At 44.4% G+C, this 13,683-nt stretch overlaps 1 protein-coding gene across 5 annotated transcripts in view; it reads right to left on the bottom strand.

The window, feature by feature from the left end:
• Positions 1 to 13,683, bottom strand: part of FYN (FYN proto-oncogene, Src family tyrosine kinase) — a 212,451-nt gene that overhangs the window by 106,880 nt on the left and 91,888 nt on the right. For all 5 annotated transcript variants that reach the window (XM_061428667.1, XM_061428671.1, XM_061428672.1 and 2 more), the window contains one exon: positions 5,897 to 5,966. The gene's annotated coding sequence lies outside the window, so the exon portion shown is untranslated. The remainder of the gene's footprint in view (positions 1 to 5,896; positions 5,967 to 13,683) is intronic.

The following is a 13,683-nucleotide window of genomic DNA, read 5'->3' as shown; positions in this document are numbered from 1 at the left end:
CCCTGTGGATGGTCTGTAAGCCAGTAAGACTAGATCAAAGGCTTTGGGTGGAGCATCCTCTTTGGTCTCTTCCTAAGAGAATACACACATACTCTCTCCACCTGCGCTGGGCATAGACAGAGGAATGCTAGGCACAGGGTGCTGCTTGGCTGGGCCACTGAGGTCCCAGAGAAGCCGCTTCCCCTGCAGAATGCTGCAGTGGAGGTCTGGTGCTATAGCAGCAATGGCACAGTCCAAGGAACAGCTACTCTGAGTTCAATTTCACTGCAGTGCACACTTCCAAAGAAGTGGGAATGAATTCTGTGATGCCTCCAACGTGGAGAGGGACATAGAGACCTTGGATTGAGAGAGTGGGTATGAGCCCCACTCTGCTGTATAGCAGCCACTCAACCTCAGAGCAGTGCTTCTCAGCAGGGCTGCAGTGTATGCTGCATTGGAGACAATTCTTCACTGGGCAGGCTGTCCCAGACACGGCAGGACACGTACCACCCCTGCTTCTCCACATGCCAGTAGTTACTTTCTCTTTGAGAGCAGGACAACAAACAGGTCTGCACTCCCAAACGCCCCTGCCTGAGACTAAGGCTATAGTCTCTGAGCAAAAGATTTTATCTGGCACCTGCTCCACCACCTAAGAAGTGGTTTGGGAGGAGCAAATGTGTGGCAGCTTCTTATGAACCTAAGTGGGTTATACAAATGGTATCATCATGTACATTCAACATGTGGGCAGCCTGCCAATTAGGGGCAGGGCTTGGGGGGTGGCTGGGTCCCATCACCTGGATCCTAGGTGAGATGTATGACACAATGTCCGCTCTCCAGTCATGTTCTAGAATACTTGTCAGCTACTTATTCTGAAAATGTTTTCCCTCCATAAGTGGGACATTCTGGTATACAAGTGTTGCTGGAGGTAACAACCACACAACAGTGTGAATTTTAGAGTGGATTCTAAGTACATGAGCTACTGGGGCAGACAAGCAGGAGGACAGCCTCAATGCAGCTTCAATGAGGCTGGTTTAGGACGGTGCAAAACTGACCTGGAGACAGAAGAACACTTCTCTTAGACAGCAAGGGATAACTGATAGTGGGAATTACTTCAAAGATCAAGAGTACAAGGTTGATGCAGCTGCTCAACCTTGGTGCACCTGCTCTCATGCACACCAGAGCAGGGCCAGCATGCACAGGGCTGGCTTTCAACAGGTCATACCACTCTGTTCCAAAGCTTCCAATGATGCTTACAAAAGGGCATCTGAGAGGCTGGGCAGGGCTGCTGCATGCAAATCTGTACGCCCTGATAAAGGGAAGAATGGAGTTGCGGTTCACATAGGTTAGTGTGTGGGAGCCACCTGAAGAGCTAGGCAGGAAGACAATGCCCCACCCTCCCCATCCCCCCTCCCAACACACACACACACACACACACACACACACACACACACACACAGAGGTATTCACCTGAGGCAGGGCTGAAAAAAGGCAAGAATCTCAAAGAACAAAAGTAAAACCAGATAACTCACTCCAGATCATTAGCCAAAGAACACTGAAATGGCTCACAAGAATTACCCATGGGTTGGAAAAGGGGTGGTGGAAACAAGTAGTTGTAAGTGTGTAGTTCTGCTACTAGACACATACAGTAAAATATTTCCCCCCAACGTGTCATTTTTATAGTCTCCCGTGATTCTGCTTACTATTACTTTTGGGGCATTCCTCCAAATTCTGTTTGTCTTAAAAACAGCAGACTGATAATGTAACGCCCCTAAATCTCTGAACTTGGCCATCTAAATGAGATCTTTCATCCTTTTCTTCTCCAGCTTCCCAGAATGCATTTTCATAGCATTCTTGCAAGAGGAAAGATTATCAGGAAAAGAAAAATGAAGGGGAGTAAAGTTGAAGGAAAGTACCAAATACCAAAGCTTTGGGTAAGAAAATATTTAGGCAACAAGCACACAACCACACCCTTTCTGGGAAGATATTACTGGCCTTGAAGTTGGGTTAGTGGATCCCAAAATACACCTCACAAAAAGCACAGTTACCCTCCCAAAATAGGCCCTATAATTAAAGTCTTTTCAAGTGGATTGTCCTATATCACAACTTGACATATGTTGCTTTAATCTCCCTGCTTTGGCAAATGTAGCCATATCGGGCTACACAAGCTCACAACGACTCCCAGTTAAACCAGATTGTACTGTCACTAGGAAATTGATGCAAATAAACAGCCCTGAGTACCAAAATACCCAATCTCAATCATCTGTAATGAGATCTCTCTCCTCCCTAAGCACATTCTCATCACACCAGAATCACACCCTTGATTCAAAAGGATGGGCTAACCCAGATTGAAATACTGCCTCATCTCAGAGGTCATCTGAAGACAAACACATCTGAAGAAGCCGGGCTGAAATTTAAAACACGAGCCAATCTCTTTTGTGTGAATGCCGGAACCAAGTTGTGTGAGTCTCGTTTTCAGCTTTAGCTGACAGTCCTCAGTATATGTCTTCAGACACCCATCTGTCTGAATTCATTTAGATCATTTCTGGCTTGGAGTCTGTGGTGATGTAGCCTCTTAGGAGCACTTTCAGATTTGTGATTTTTTGAACAAACTTCTTTATGTTTTCTAGTTATATATTTACATTTAATTAAATGTCAAAACATTAAAAAATTTAAACCTTCAAAATAATGAGTACCTTAGACATTGATTTTTTAAAAAATATTATTATTTCCATATTGGTTTCACAGCCTCAGAACTACTAACATCTTGGGCAGGAGTGTGTGTGTGTGTGTGTGTGTGTGTGTGTGTGTGTGTGTGTGTGTGTGTGTATGGAGGGGGCGTGTCCTGTGCATTTTAGGGTCTTTAGCAGTATCTCTGGCTTCCATCCATTAGACGCCAATAGTACATACCCACCCTCCCATAGTTAGAATTTCTAACTTGCTATGACTCCTGGTGAAGAAGTGGGACCTGAAATACAGTACTGCCCAGAAAGACTTATAAACAGCACCGCTGCTATCTCAAACCAGGGGCAGGACCTGGCTTCATTTCAGTCAAGACACTGCTGAGGCTGGCTTTGCTGCCACCTGATCTCTTGGATGGACCACTAGCCTCCCTACTTTTAGGAGCTCCATTCTTAGAAGACTACTGGTAAGAAATCCAGTTACCAAGCCCTTAGTAAGGAAGGGGATAAGGCTTGCTGTGTATTAACACCATCTACAGAAGTGGGGACTCACTGTATCCCTTCTGGGGTCCAGATCCCCTCAGAGGCTGCGTTTTTAGCCCCAGACCACTCGTAGGGAGCAAATCAGGAGAGGCACCGGGCAGGGTGAGAAAGGAAAATCACATCAGGAGATGAAGAGTCAAAGAACAAAGACAGTTTAAACTCAGCCCAGAGAAGAAGAATGAGGAAGGAGAGCATCTTCAAATATCCAGTGGGTGGTGTGTGGGAAAGTAAGTGAGCTTGTCTCCATCTGCTTAGAGAGTGACTCAGGGGCCTCGATGATTTAATAAATACTCAGCACAGGCCTTCTGCAGGCCAGGTACTGTCCAGACACTGAAAATAAGAAGGAAGAAGACCAAGTCCTGTTCCCTCGAGCACATACTGTAGATCAATAGAAGGTCTAGATAGCTTTTCTTCCCTCTCTCCTCCTCTCCTTCCCTTTTTGTTTCTTTGTAATAATTTGAGCTAATGTCCAGGTATTTGTCTAGTTGCTCGTTCTTTTCCCCATTAAAAAAATTAAGGTTTAATTAACTATAGCAAAATTCACCCTTTTTGTTGTATAGCCATGTGAGTTTTCACAAAAGCCTACAGTTGTATAAATACCAGTACAGTCAAAGCTAGCACAATTTTCTCACCCCTTTAAATTTCCCTGTGCCCTGAATTGCTTTTTAATTGGAGAAAGCTCCTCTGTGCAATAGCAAATCCCACCTCTGAAAGAAGGTGAAATACCCTCTGTCAAGAATTCTGGAGAAGAGTTTTATTTTTTTGTTAACGGAAGACTGGACCAGACAACTCCTGAGGCCATGTCCATCTCTTTGAGGCCCTGAAACTGGAGGGTTGTCGCCTCTGGACACCAAATCTTAACCCTGAGCTCATCTCAGTGACATTCTTGATTCTTCCCAACTTCCGGTAAAGGGTCCCACCCGAAAGCCAAATTCTTTGAGTTAAAGCTCAAATATTTCTGCCCTTCATGATGATGTTTGGCATAAACCAGCAAAATTCTGTAATTATCCTTCAATTAATAGATAAATAGATGAAATGTGAATAAATATGGACTTTAGTTAGAAAAAATTCTGTCCAGTAACTGAATCTCTGTGAAGCCTGAATAATAAGCATAGACAAAAAAAATCCAAAGAAAGGTTTGGAAATGAGAGCCTCAACATGGTAACTGAGACCTAAACCAAGGGCACCATCGCCTTCTGACCTGTTCTTTCTCTTCTCATCATTTTGATTCAAAATAACATTAGCTCTCAAACTGAACAAAGCTAAAACAATGTGACCACACCTGGCTGCAAAGGTGGCAGCAAGGGGAGTTAAATTAACTAAGCTGGTTTAAGAACAGGTTGACAGGGTGAGAGAAGAAGGCAAATGTCTTGAGGCTTCCCCCTGCTTGCTATGCGGTGGACGCTGGAGAAGGGACTGTGGTGACCAGCTGTGATGTCCCTAGTGATAGCAGACAGGGGGTGACTAGCCCCTCTTCAACGTCTCTTCTTCTGGAAGACACGCACACCTTTTGCTGGCTTGACCTCAATGGCAAATGTCCAGTTTCCAAACAAGGGTGTTCTGTTATCCAGAATAACTGCTTTTCACAGACATAGATAATAGACTTGTGGTTGCCAAGCGGGAGGGAGGGATCGGGAGATTGGATTAGTAGATTCGAATTATTATGTATAGGATAGATAAACAACAAGGTCCTATTGTATAGCATAAGGAACTAAATTCAATATCCTGTGATAAACCATAATGGAAAAGAGTATGAAAAGAATGTGTGTATATATAAACATGGATATACATATACATGAATGTGTGTATATATACACATGAAAATATATATGAACGTATATATACATGAAAAAATATATGAATGTATATATATGTGAATATGTATATGAATCGCTTTGCTGTATGGCAGAAATTAACACAACACTGTAAATTAATTACATTTCAATAAAATAAGTTAAAAAAAAACTGCTTTATTGAGCATCGCTGCACTACTTAGCTTGCTTTATTCTCACAACAATCCTAGGAGGTAGGTAATATTATATGCCTTATTTTACAGATGAGGAGACTGAGGCTCAGGGAGGTTATATAACAAATGCTAAGTGTAGAACTTGGGTTTTGACCCATGTCTCCTGTCCTTTTGACTACTGCTAGCAAGGTCTTCTGGGTGACTGCTGAATTTAATGTTCCTGGTCTCAGACCACTGCTCTGCTGGTCCCAGGCTGGGATGAGGCATGCTGGATTCTTAATTCCCTTTCACGTCCCATTCCCCAAGCAGCTAACTGCTTGTTTCTCTTTCATTTCAACAAATAGACTGGAAGGATCTCTCTGCTCTGGAAACCTAGAAACATTTTTTTTCCCCACTTCTTTTGGTTTGCAAGTTAATTACTCACATATTCCATGGGTGGCTTAGAACATAAGCTAAATGGTCCAGGGTATTCTTCATCCCACATCTGGAAGGTTTCCTAAAATCTAGACTTATTATATCTTAGAAAACCCCATACTTTTTAATAACACCAGCAATGACAAGAAAAAATGTCGTACTGTCAGAAAATACCAATTGAGTGTCACATTTAATTATAAAATCCATTTTGTCAAGTGCAGAGCAGATTTAAACGATGCAGAGACAAAGCCCTGGCTTCCCTTTATGAGCACTACATACTTCACAAGGTATCAGAGATAAAGGCAGTGACACTTACCAAAATTTCCCCCAACGATCACAAACTTTATATATACCACATGTCTTCTAATACAGCTGCTGGACTGGTCCTGAAAAATACCACAACGAAATGAAAAATGCATAATTAGGCAGAAGTAATTAAGCATATATTGTGTTTCCCTTCTGGAAACCATGTCTTCCCTATTCTGGGCACCCATCCATGGACCAAACTCTCGTTGCCATGCCTCACAGTGCACACAGTAGGACGACATTCAGTCAACATCGTTTGAACCAATTGATGAATCATAGTGCCACCTTGCCTGTGGCACACAGGATCAGCTAATATTATTTCGTCTCTAACTGGCAGTCCTTGAGGTTCTAAATATGTGGACGGGACACTGAAACGTTGTATATTTAGCTGGTAAATTACTGAAGTTACACAACAAAATGTTCCCCTCTTTTATTTCTCCTTAAAAAGTGAATGCTGGGTCAGTGGAGCTGACCATCTTCCTGTTCAGTCATCATGCCTATCCATGGGGCACTGGTGTGATGTGAGCACAGTTCCTGCCTTGCTGGAGCTCGGAGCCCAGCAGCTTTCCCCAGCTGGTCCAGAGGAGCCGAGAACCTCTGAAGGTGTCAGGGTCAGTAATTCCCTGGGTACAGGCACTTTGGTGACCTGTGTAGGTGAGGACAGTTAGTAAGAGTTGCTCTGCCCTCCCACAGGTCTCACAGATGTGAAGCTGTGGTTTCAGAGTGGGCGGGTCAAGCAGATGGAGCAGGAAAACTCCATCTCCCTCACAGAGTGTTGTCTGCATGTGATTCTGGAGACGGCAGTCCCTCTGGGTACCACCCAGGTAGGTTTACTCAACACCTGGCTGCATATTCCACTCTGGGCCCCCCTGAGTCTGTGATCAGGAGGAACGCTGGTCCTTCAGTCTTAACAGCCTTTTTCCCCAAATTACAGCACTTCAGGACTCCTGTGTGTCTTTTGTCAATAAACCTACCCCCCCCAGCCCACACAAGATAACAAAATAGTTCTTCCTTTTCAATGTAGACAGCATAATGATTTTCTCCACTGAACATCATGTATAAGGGCACTGTGACCATTTGCACTGGCAGAAATTCACCACTGACAGACAGCATCTTCCACGCCCCAACGTCATGTCAAGTGACTCATAGGATGAGTGGGGGTGTACCTTCCCTCCCCAGTAACTAAGACAACAATCAGACAGCAACTCAAAGAACGATGGCTAGACTTGGCATACTCTTTTATACTTAAGGATATGTAAATCCACTTCATTTGAACTCGTTCCCTTGGAGTCACATTAGGTATATGGCATTAAATAAAAATAGCTGAATGAGAATCAAGAAAGTAGCATGACTTTAATTTTTTGTTTCAAAAATGGCAATGTATACAACCTCAAGAATAAACAAATAATAATGTGTTTGTTGGTGCTCCCACACCACAACTAGTACTGCAAGTGCTTTTTGTTTTTACTGCTGTATCATAGACCTCCTGTGGCTCCTGCTTTAAAGGTAATATGCTTGTTATGCACTGGATACAAGTATCTCTGATACAGTTTTTATTTGCATGGGGCCATTCCCTCTTCCTTCTTCCTAACAGATCCCCCATGTTTCTCCAGCCACAGTCCTTGTGGGCAGGTGACAGCACTACCAGCTGGGGTGGGGTGGGGACCTGCGTGGTCTAAGGCTTTGCAGTGTGCCCAGCAGCAATGTCAGCATCACCTGGGAGCTTCTGAGAAATGTCAGCTCTGAAGTCTTGCCTCTAACCTACTGAACCAGAAGCCGTTTTACAAGATCCCAAGTGACCTGTGAACATGCTACAGTTTGAGATTCACTGATCTAAGGGAAACTCATTCCTGTTGCCAGTGACTGGTTCAAGACTGGGCATGTGATCCTATCCAGGCCAACAACAGATGCAGAATGTTTTGCTGGGAGCTTCTCATTCTTCTGGGACAAAGTCCCTCCTGAATGCTGTGTGGGATGTGATGTCTGGGACTTCTGCAGCTATCTTGCTCCAACAAGATAAAGTTGGCCCACAGAGGATGCAAAGACAGAAGAAACTCAGGAAAGTAGAGTTGGGGGTGTTTGCATTCAGTCAACCCTAAAGTCTGCAGAGCTACTGGACTTTGAATAAATTTCATATTGCACTGCTGTTAAGTCGCTTCAGTCGTGTCCGACTCTGTGCGACCCCAGAGACGGCAGCCCACCAGGCTTCCCCATCCCTGGGATTCTCCAGGCAAGAACACTGGAGTGGGTTGCCATTTCCTTCTCCAATGCATGAAAGTGAAAAGTGAAAGTGAAGTCGCTCAGTCGTTCCGGACTCTTAGCAACCCCATGGACTGCAGCCTACCAGGCTCCTCTGTCCATGGATTTTTCAGGCAAGAGTACTGGAGTGGGGTGCCATTGCCTTCCTCCTTAAATTGGATAGTCAATTATCTGCAGCTGGAAAGCGTCCTGACTGATCATTCCCCAGGAAGTATTATAAAAAGAATAGAATGCCGAGGCACCATGCTGAGCCACACAGTGAAGGGCTCCAGACAAGTCAGTGCATCGAGAGACACGAGGAACAGTTCAGAGGCCTCTTTTGTTCAGGGACTGACCCAGTAGTATTTCTGGTTCTGTCAACCATTATTCGCTCTGCACATTTCCAAAAGCTTTCCCAATCAGCCAGTCTGAATGACCAACCAGAGGAAGTGCTGAATGCTTTCCAAATTCTTTTAACCAGAGTGGTCAACAGTTGCCTTCTGCAGAAGTCACATGGATATCATTTCCTGCGAAGACAATGGGAAACTAATTGCTCAGCCCCAGACTCTCATAGAGCAAACAACCTGTGATATGTAATTACTGAAGGGTAAATAAGGAAAAGCTTGAGGCTCTCAGAATCTGCTCTGGATGCAGGCCAATAACTTGGAGAGAGAGAGAGAATGAATGAATGAATGAATGAATGGGAGAGAGACAGCTGCTCTGGGAAAAGATTTAAAGGGCTAGCAACTTAGGCAGCTGCCCACACTACTTTTACATATCATTGGTACTTATTAGAGACCTTTCTGAGGAAAGCAAATAGATCAGTTATTATATAAACCCAGGGTTTTCCTGGTGGATCAGTTGGTAAAGAGACTGCCTGCAATGCGGGAGACCCAGGTTTCATCCCTGGGTCAGGAAGATTCCTCAGAGAAGGGAATGGCAACCCACTCCACTATTCTTGCCTGGAGAATTCCATGGACAGGGGAGCCTGGTGGGCTACAGTCCATGGGGTCACAAAGAGTCGGACACAACTGAGTGACTAACACTTCACATTATATAATATAAACCTATACATGGCTCTGGTGTCATTTTGCTTCATATATGGGAACGATGTAGTCAAGGAGAACTGAGTGTCTAAACAGACATTTTCTCTTTAGTGTCATAGCTTTGCAGCCACACCAGGATATTTTGGGGGACAAGTTTGTTGTTTTGGCATGACACAGAATGTGTTTTCTATCATGGAGTGAACATTCGTTGGCTTTCCACAGAAGGTTCCGTCATCCCAGGTTTCTCTTTCCCTCTAAACCTTTGTCCTTTCTCTTCTCTAGTACCTCATACACTTCCACAGCTCCAACTAACACCCTTTGTTCTTAGTTTCAAACTACATCTCTCAATCTGTCACTCCTGTTCCAGTCCCACCACTGCCCTCTATACAGGAAGTACCTTGAAAGCAGAGGCTCTGTATTGGTCACTGATATATGTCCATGCTCAGGGCAACGTCTGGCACTAAGTACTGCACTTGTTGAGTGAAAGGCCTCACTCAGATCCGTAAGGCGCCCCACAGATGTTCTTGCCATCACCTCCTACCTGGTCTTTCTGCCTCTGGTCTCTCCTTTTCTGAATCTCTTGACAGAAAGGAAAGTTTTGCATTACAGATCACGCACTGATCATGGCAGTCCTAGAATGTCTCAGTTGGGAATGATTTACCAGTCTAGTTCTACACTTTTCAGGTGATAAACTACTCCCAGTGAGGTCAGGAGACTTGCTTAAGGATTTATGAGTGGGTGGCAGAGACAGAAATATAACTCAGGTTGCTGACCCACGGCTCTTGCTAGTCTGTCACTGGGTCAAAACCTGTACAGAAAACAAAAACAAACAAACACAATGAAACACACAAACAAAAAACCAAAAACCTTCCATGGTCTCTCAGCAGAACGGAGTAAGGGCTAGACATACAGGAGGTTCTCAGTATTTACAGACTGATGGACTAGGTAAGTGAATGGGTGCTTGGCACAGGCCAATGCGAACCCTCTTAAGTGAAAGGTAACCCAGTACAATGAGCAAGGAAGGGCTCTGAATCTTTGGCCCCTGAAGTGCCTCTAAGCCACCCCCTAGGAACCTCAGGGTAGTAACATGGTTAGAAAGACCAAAGACTTACACAGACTCACACTCTTCAGCTTTGTACTCCAAGTCAACCACCATCATTCCAGACCCAACTCGGCCTTATCACCCATTTCTTTTTTCTCCATCATGCCCAGCCTTACCAAAGCATTTGCTGTTCCCAGCACCTGTCCCTCCTCTGGGCCTTCACCTGCCCTGTTCTTCCCTCCCATGCACCCTTACCTCCACCTGCAAGAATGGTGACTCAACCTGCCCCTCCAGCCCAACTGAAACATAAATCTCTCCCTGAAGTTCTTGTCCAATCCACTGGAATTCATCTCACTGTTTACACCTCTACCAGAAGTGAGCCAGATCCTTGAGCCAGGAACTTACTCTATATCTATCTTTGAACCACTGACACCTTGCCTGGCCCACTGCCTCACACAGAGGAGGCACTTCTAGTCATTTTGTTGCTTTCACAGGGCTTGATCCTTTTTTAGTTCACCTCTGTGACCACATTAGCGAGTTCTGGAATGGGGCTCCCAAGTCTTCCTCTAGCTGGTGAGGGATGATGATAAAGCCAGCATGCTTGTAGGGCCCACCCGTTAAGGAGCAGCTGTTTGAGTCTCTGCTGTCTTATTTTCAAAAGCAAAGGAAAGGGAACAGGGGCTAGAGAGGGTGACTTCCCCTCCCCTCCACAGCTCTCCTGTGGCTACAGCTGTCCTGTGCAGCGTGAGGTGCAAGCTGGGCATTTGACAGTGTTCCCTGCAAGTCCAAAGTCAACTGTCTGCAAAACTAAGGAGCTCCAAATGGCAGGATGATGCATTAAACGAGCAAGTGAGCAAACAAAGCCCAATTGCAAGGGAGGAGAATGGGAAGCAAAAAACAGAGTTCACTAGGAAACGGGGCCTGCTTCGTGGGGGAGGGAGAGGGGTGCACCAAGCAGGCGACACTGGTCCATCTGCTCTCCCTGACTGCAGGGGCCCTGGTCCTTCTGGCATTACCACAAGTTGGGAAGACTCAAACGAGGCTGTGGTGGCTGTTTGCTTTATTATTTGCTGGAGCGGGAGTAAAGGGTAGAAGAAAAGAGTGAAGGGTAGACAAAGAGATGAGCGTGGAGGGCCCTCAGCCAGCACAAAGGGGTTACCGACCCAAGGATGAGAGGGCAGGAAAGTCAGACTAGAAGGGGCCGCTGCTTCTCTCTCACTAGCTGTTGCCAGGATGAGGGGCACTCAGGCTCTTGGAGCAGCAGAGCACCCCCAAACCAGCAAATGAGCTTATCCTTGCCTCCCAGGAGGCAGCTCTCAGGTACATATTTTGGGCTCCTGGGCACAAGTGGTTGAGCTGTCATGCAAAGGAGTGGTCCGAGGGCCTGGATGGGGCTCTAGGGCTCCCTGTAACCTCTATCAACCCCAGCAGTAAGAGTAGTAGTGATATAATTCCTTCTCTTCCTTCACATAATAATTTGTTATACATCATTAATTTGTAATATATTATTAATAATTATTATTTATGATAATGATGATTGTTATATTTAAAGCTCTATATTGAAGTTTTATTTGGGAAAGAAATAAATGAAGTGAATGCCGCTGCATTAATTAGTTGACTGTCAGGAGGAATAAGATTCTGCTTCCATAAGACAAAAGAGAATGAAGTATATATAAAAATTATGTCTTCCTTTTCTTTTGGGCAATGAGTTTCTATCAGGTGATCACATTCCTTAGGTATCAGGTAAAAATAAAACAGAAACTCTGTTTTGTAGTATACTCAGTGAATGAAGCTATTTCTAGTGATTTGCAATCCTGAGTCTGAACAAAAACACTGCTTTGTTATGATGCAGCTGGGCAAGTACCCAAGCCCTCTTCCAACCTGATAACCACTCTCAAGACCCTCTAAAACAGACATTCTGCAGTGGCTCCTGGGAAAGCCCTGGATATGCACACAGTATCACCATGCTACCAATATCAAGGTTAATAATGATGTCTGCAGAGTCCCTGAAATGTAGGCTGGCTAGAATATTAAAATCCCAGAATCCTGGGGCTGAATGGAATGTTAAAGAATATCTAGTCTGGTCAGATCAGATCAGATCAGATCAGTCGCTCAGTCGTGTCTGACTCTTTGCGACCCCATGAATCGCAGCAAGCCAGCCCTCCCTGTCCATCACCAACTCCCGGAGTTCACTGAGACTTATATCCATAGAGTCAGTGATGCCATCCAGCCATCTCATCCTCTGTTGTCCCCTTCTCCTCTTGCCCCCAATCCCTCCCAGCATCAGAGTCTTTTCCAATGAGTCAACTCTTCACATGAGGTGGCCAAAGTACTGGAGTTTCAGCTTTAGCATCATTCCTTCCAAAGTCTGGTAGTCTTTAAGCTATTTTTTTTTTTTTTTAGTATAGAACCTTGTGCAATCACATGCAGATGTGCATACATGTGCATTTTCAACACGTATGCTATACTCCAACATAATAGATAAAAGTAGAACAGAACAGCTCTGGTTCAAGGAGGAAAGGACGCAAAACACCACCACCTGGGCCATCCTCCTGTCCCACTCAGCACTTCCGGGGAGTTTGGTGTTCTAAGAACACTGGAAACCCCAGAACTAGACTCCTACCCCATCCACATCTGCATTGTGTCCTCAACATCTCTTCCAGCCATGGTTCTCCATGTGGCAACATGGCAAAGTCAATGCCTCTAATATTTCTCTACCAAGGACCCATTTTACCTAAATCTGAGGATCCCATGTTTTGAACCACTTCATCTCTTCTAAACCTTGCATTTCTGAAGGACTAACTAATTTATTTGCCAGACCCTTACTTAGACCCAGTGAGACCTCAACTTAAACCTTAGCCCTGCTAAGCTTGGTAAATGTGGGAAAATTCCTTAATAATGTGAGGCAGTAAACCCAGTAGAAGCTTTTCTTCTCTTCCTCTGCTTTTTACTGCATCAAAACAAATCTTCATCAAAAATATCAAATATCTAGGAATAAGTCCAATAAAAGATGTATAAGAAAAAAATAAATTTATAAAAATAATTAAAAGTAAATTTTAAAATGTGTAAGACCTTAACACTGAAAGCCATTAAAAACATTACTAAAAGAGGAACTCCCCAGGTTGGTAGGTACCCAATATGCTACTGGAGATCAGTGGAGAAATAACTCCAGAAAGAATGAAGGGATGGAGCCAAAGCAAAAACAATACCCAGTTGTGGATGTGACTGGTGATAGAAGCAAGGTCCGATGCTGTAAAGAGCAATATCGCATAGGAACCTGGGATGTTAGGTCCATGAATCAAGGCAAATTGGAAGTGGTCAAACAGGAGATGACAAGAGTGAACATCGACATTCCTAGGAATCAGCGAACTGAAATGGACTGGAAAGGGTGAATTTAACTCAGATGACCATTATATCTACTACTGTGGGCAGGAATCCCTTAGAAGAAATGGAGTAGCCATCATGGTCAAC

Source organism: Bos javanicus, chromosome 9, assembly GCF_032452875.1.
Source record: "Bos javanicus breed banteng chromosome 9, ARS-OSU_banteng_1.0, whole genome shotgun sequence".
Classification (NCBI taxonomy): Eukaryota; Metazoa; Chordata; class Mammalia; order Artiodactyla; family Bovidae; genus Bos; species Bos javanicus.
The sequence above is the reverse complement of the archived record's forward strand: the minus strand, read 5'-3'. Positions and strand labels throughout refer to the sequence as shown.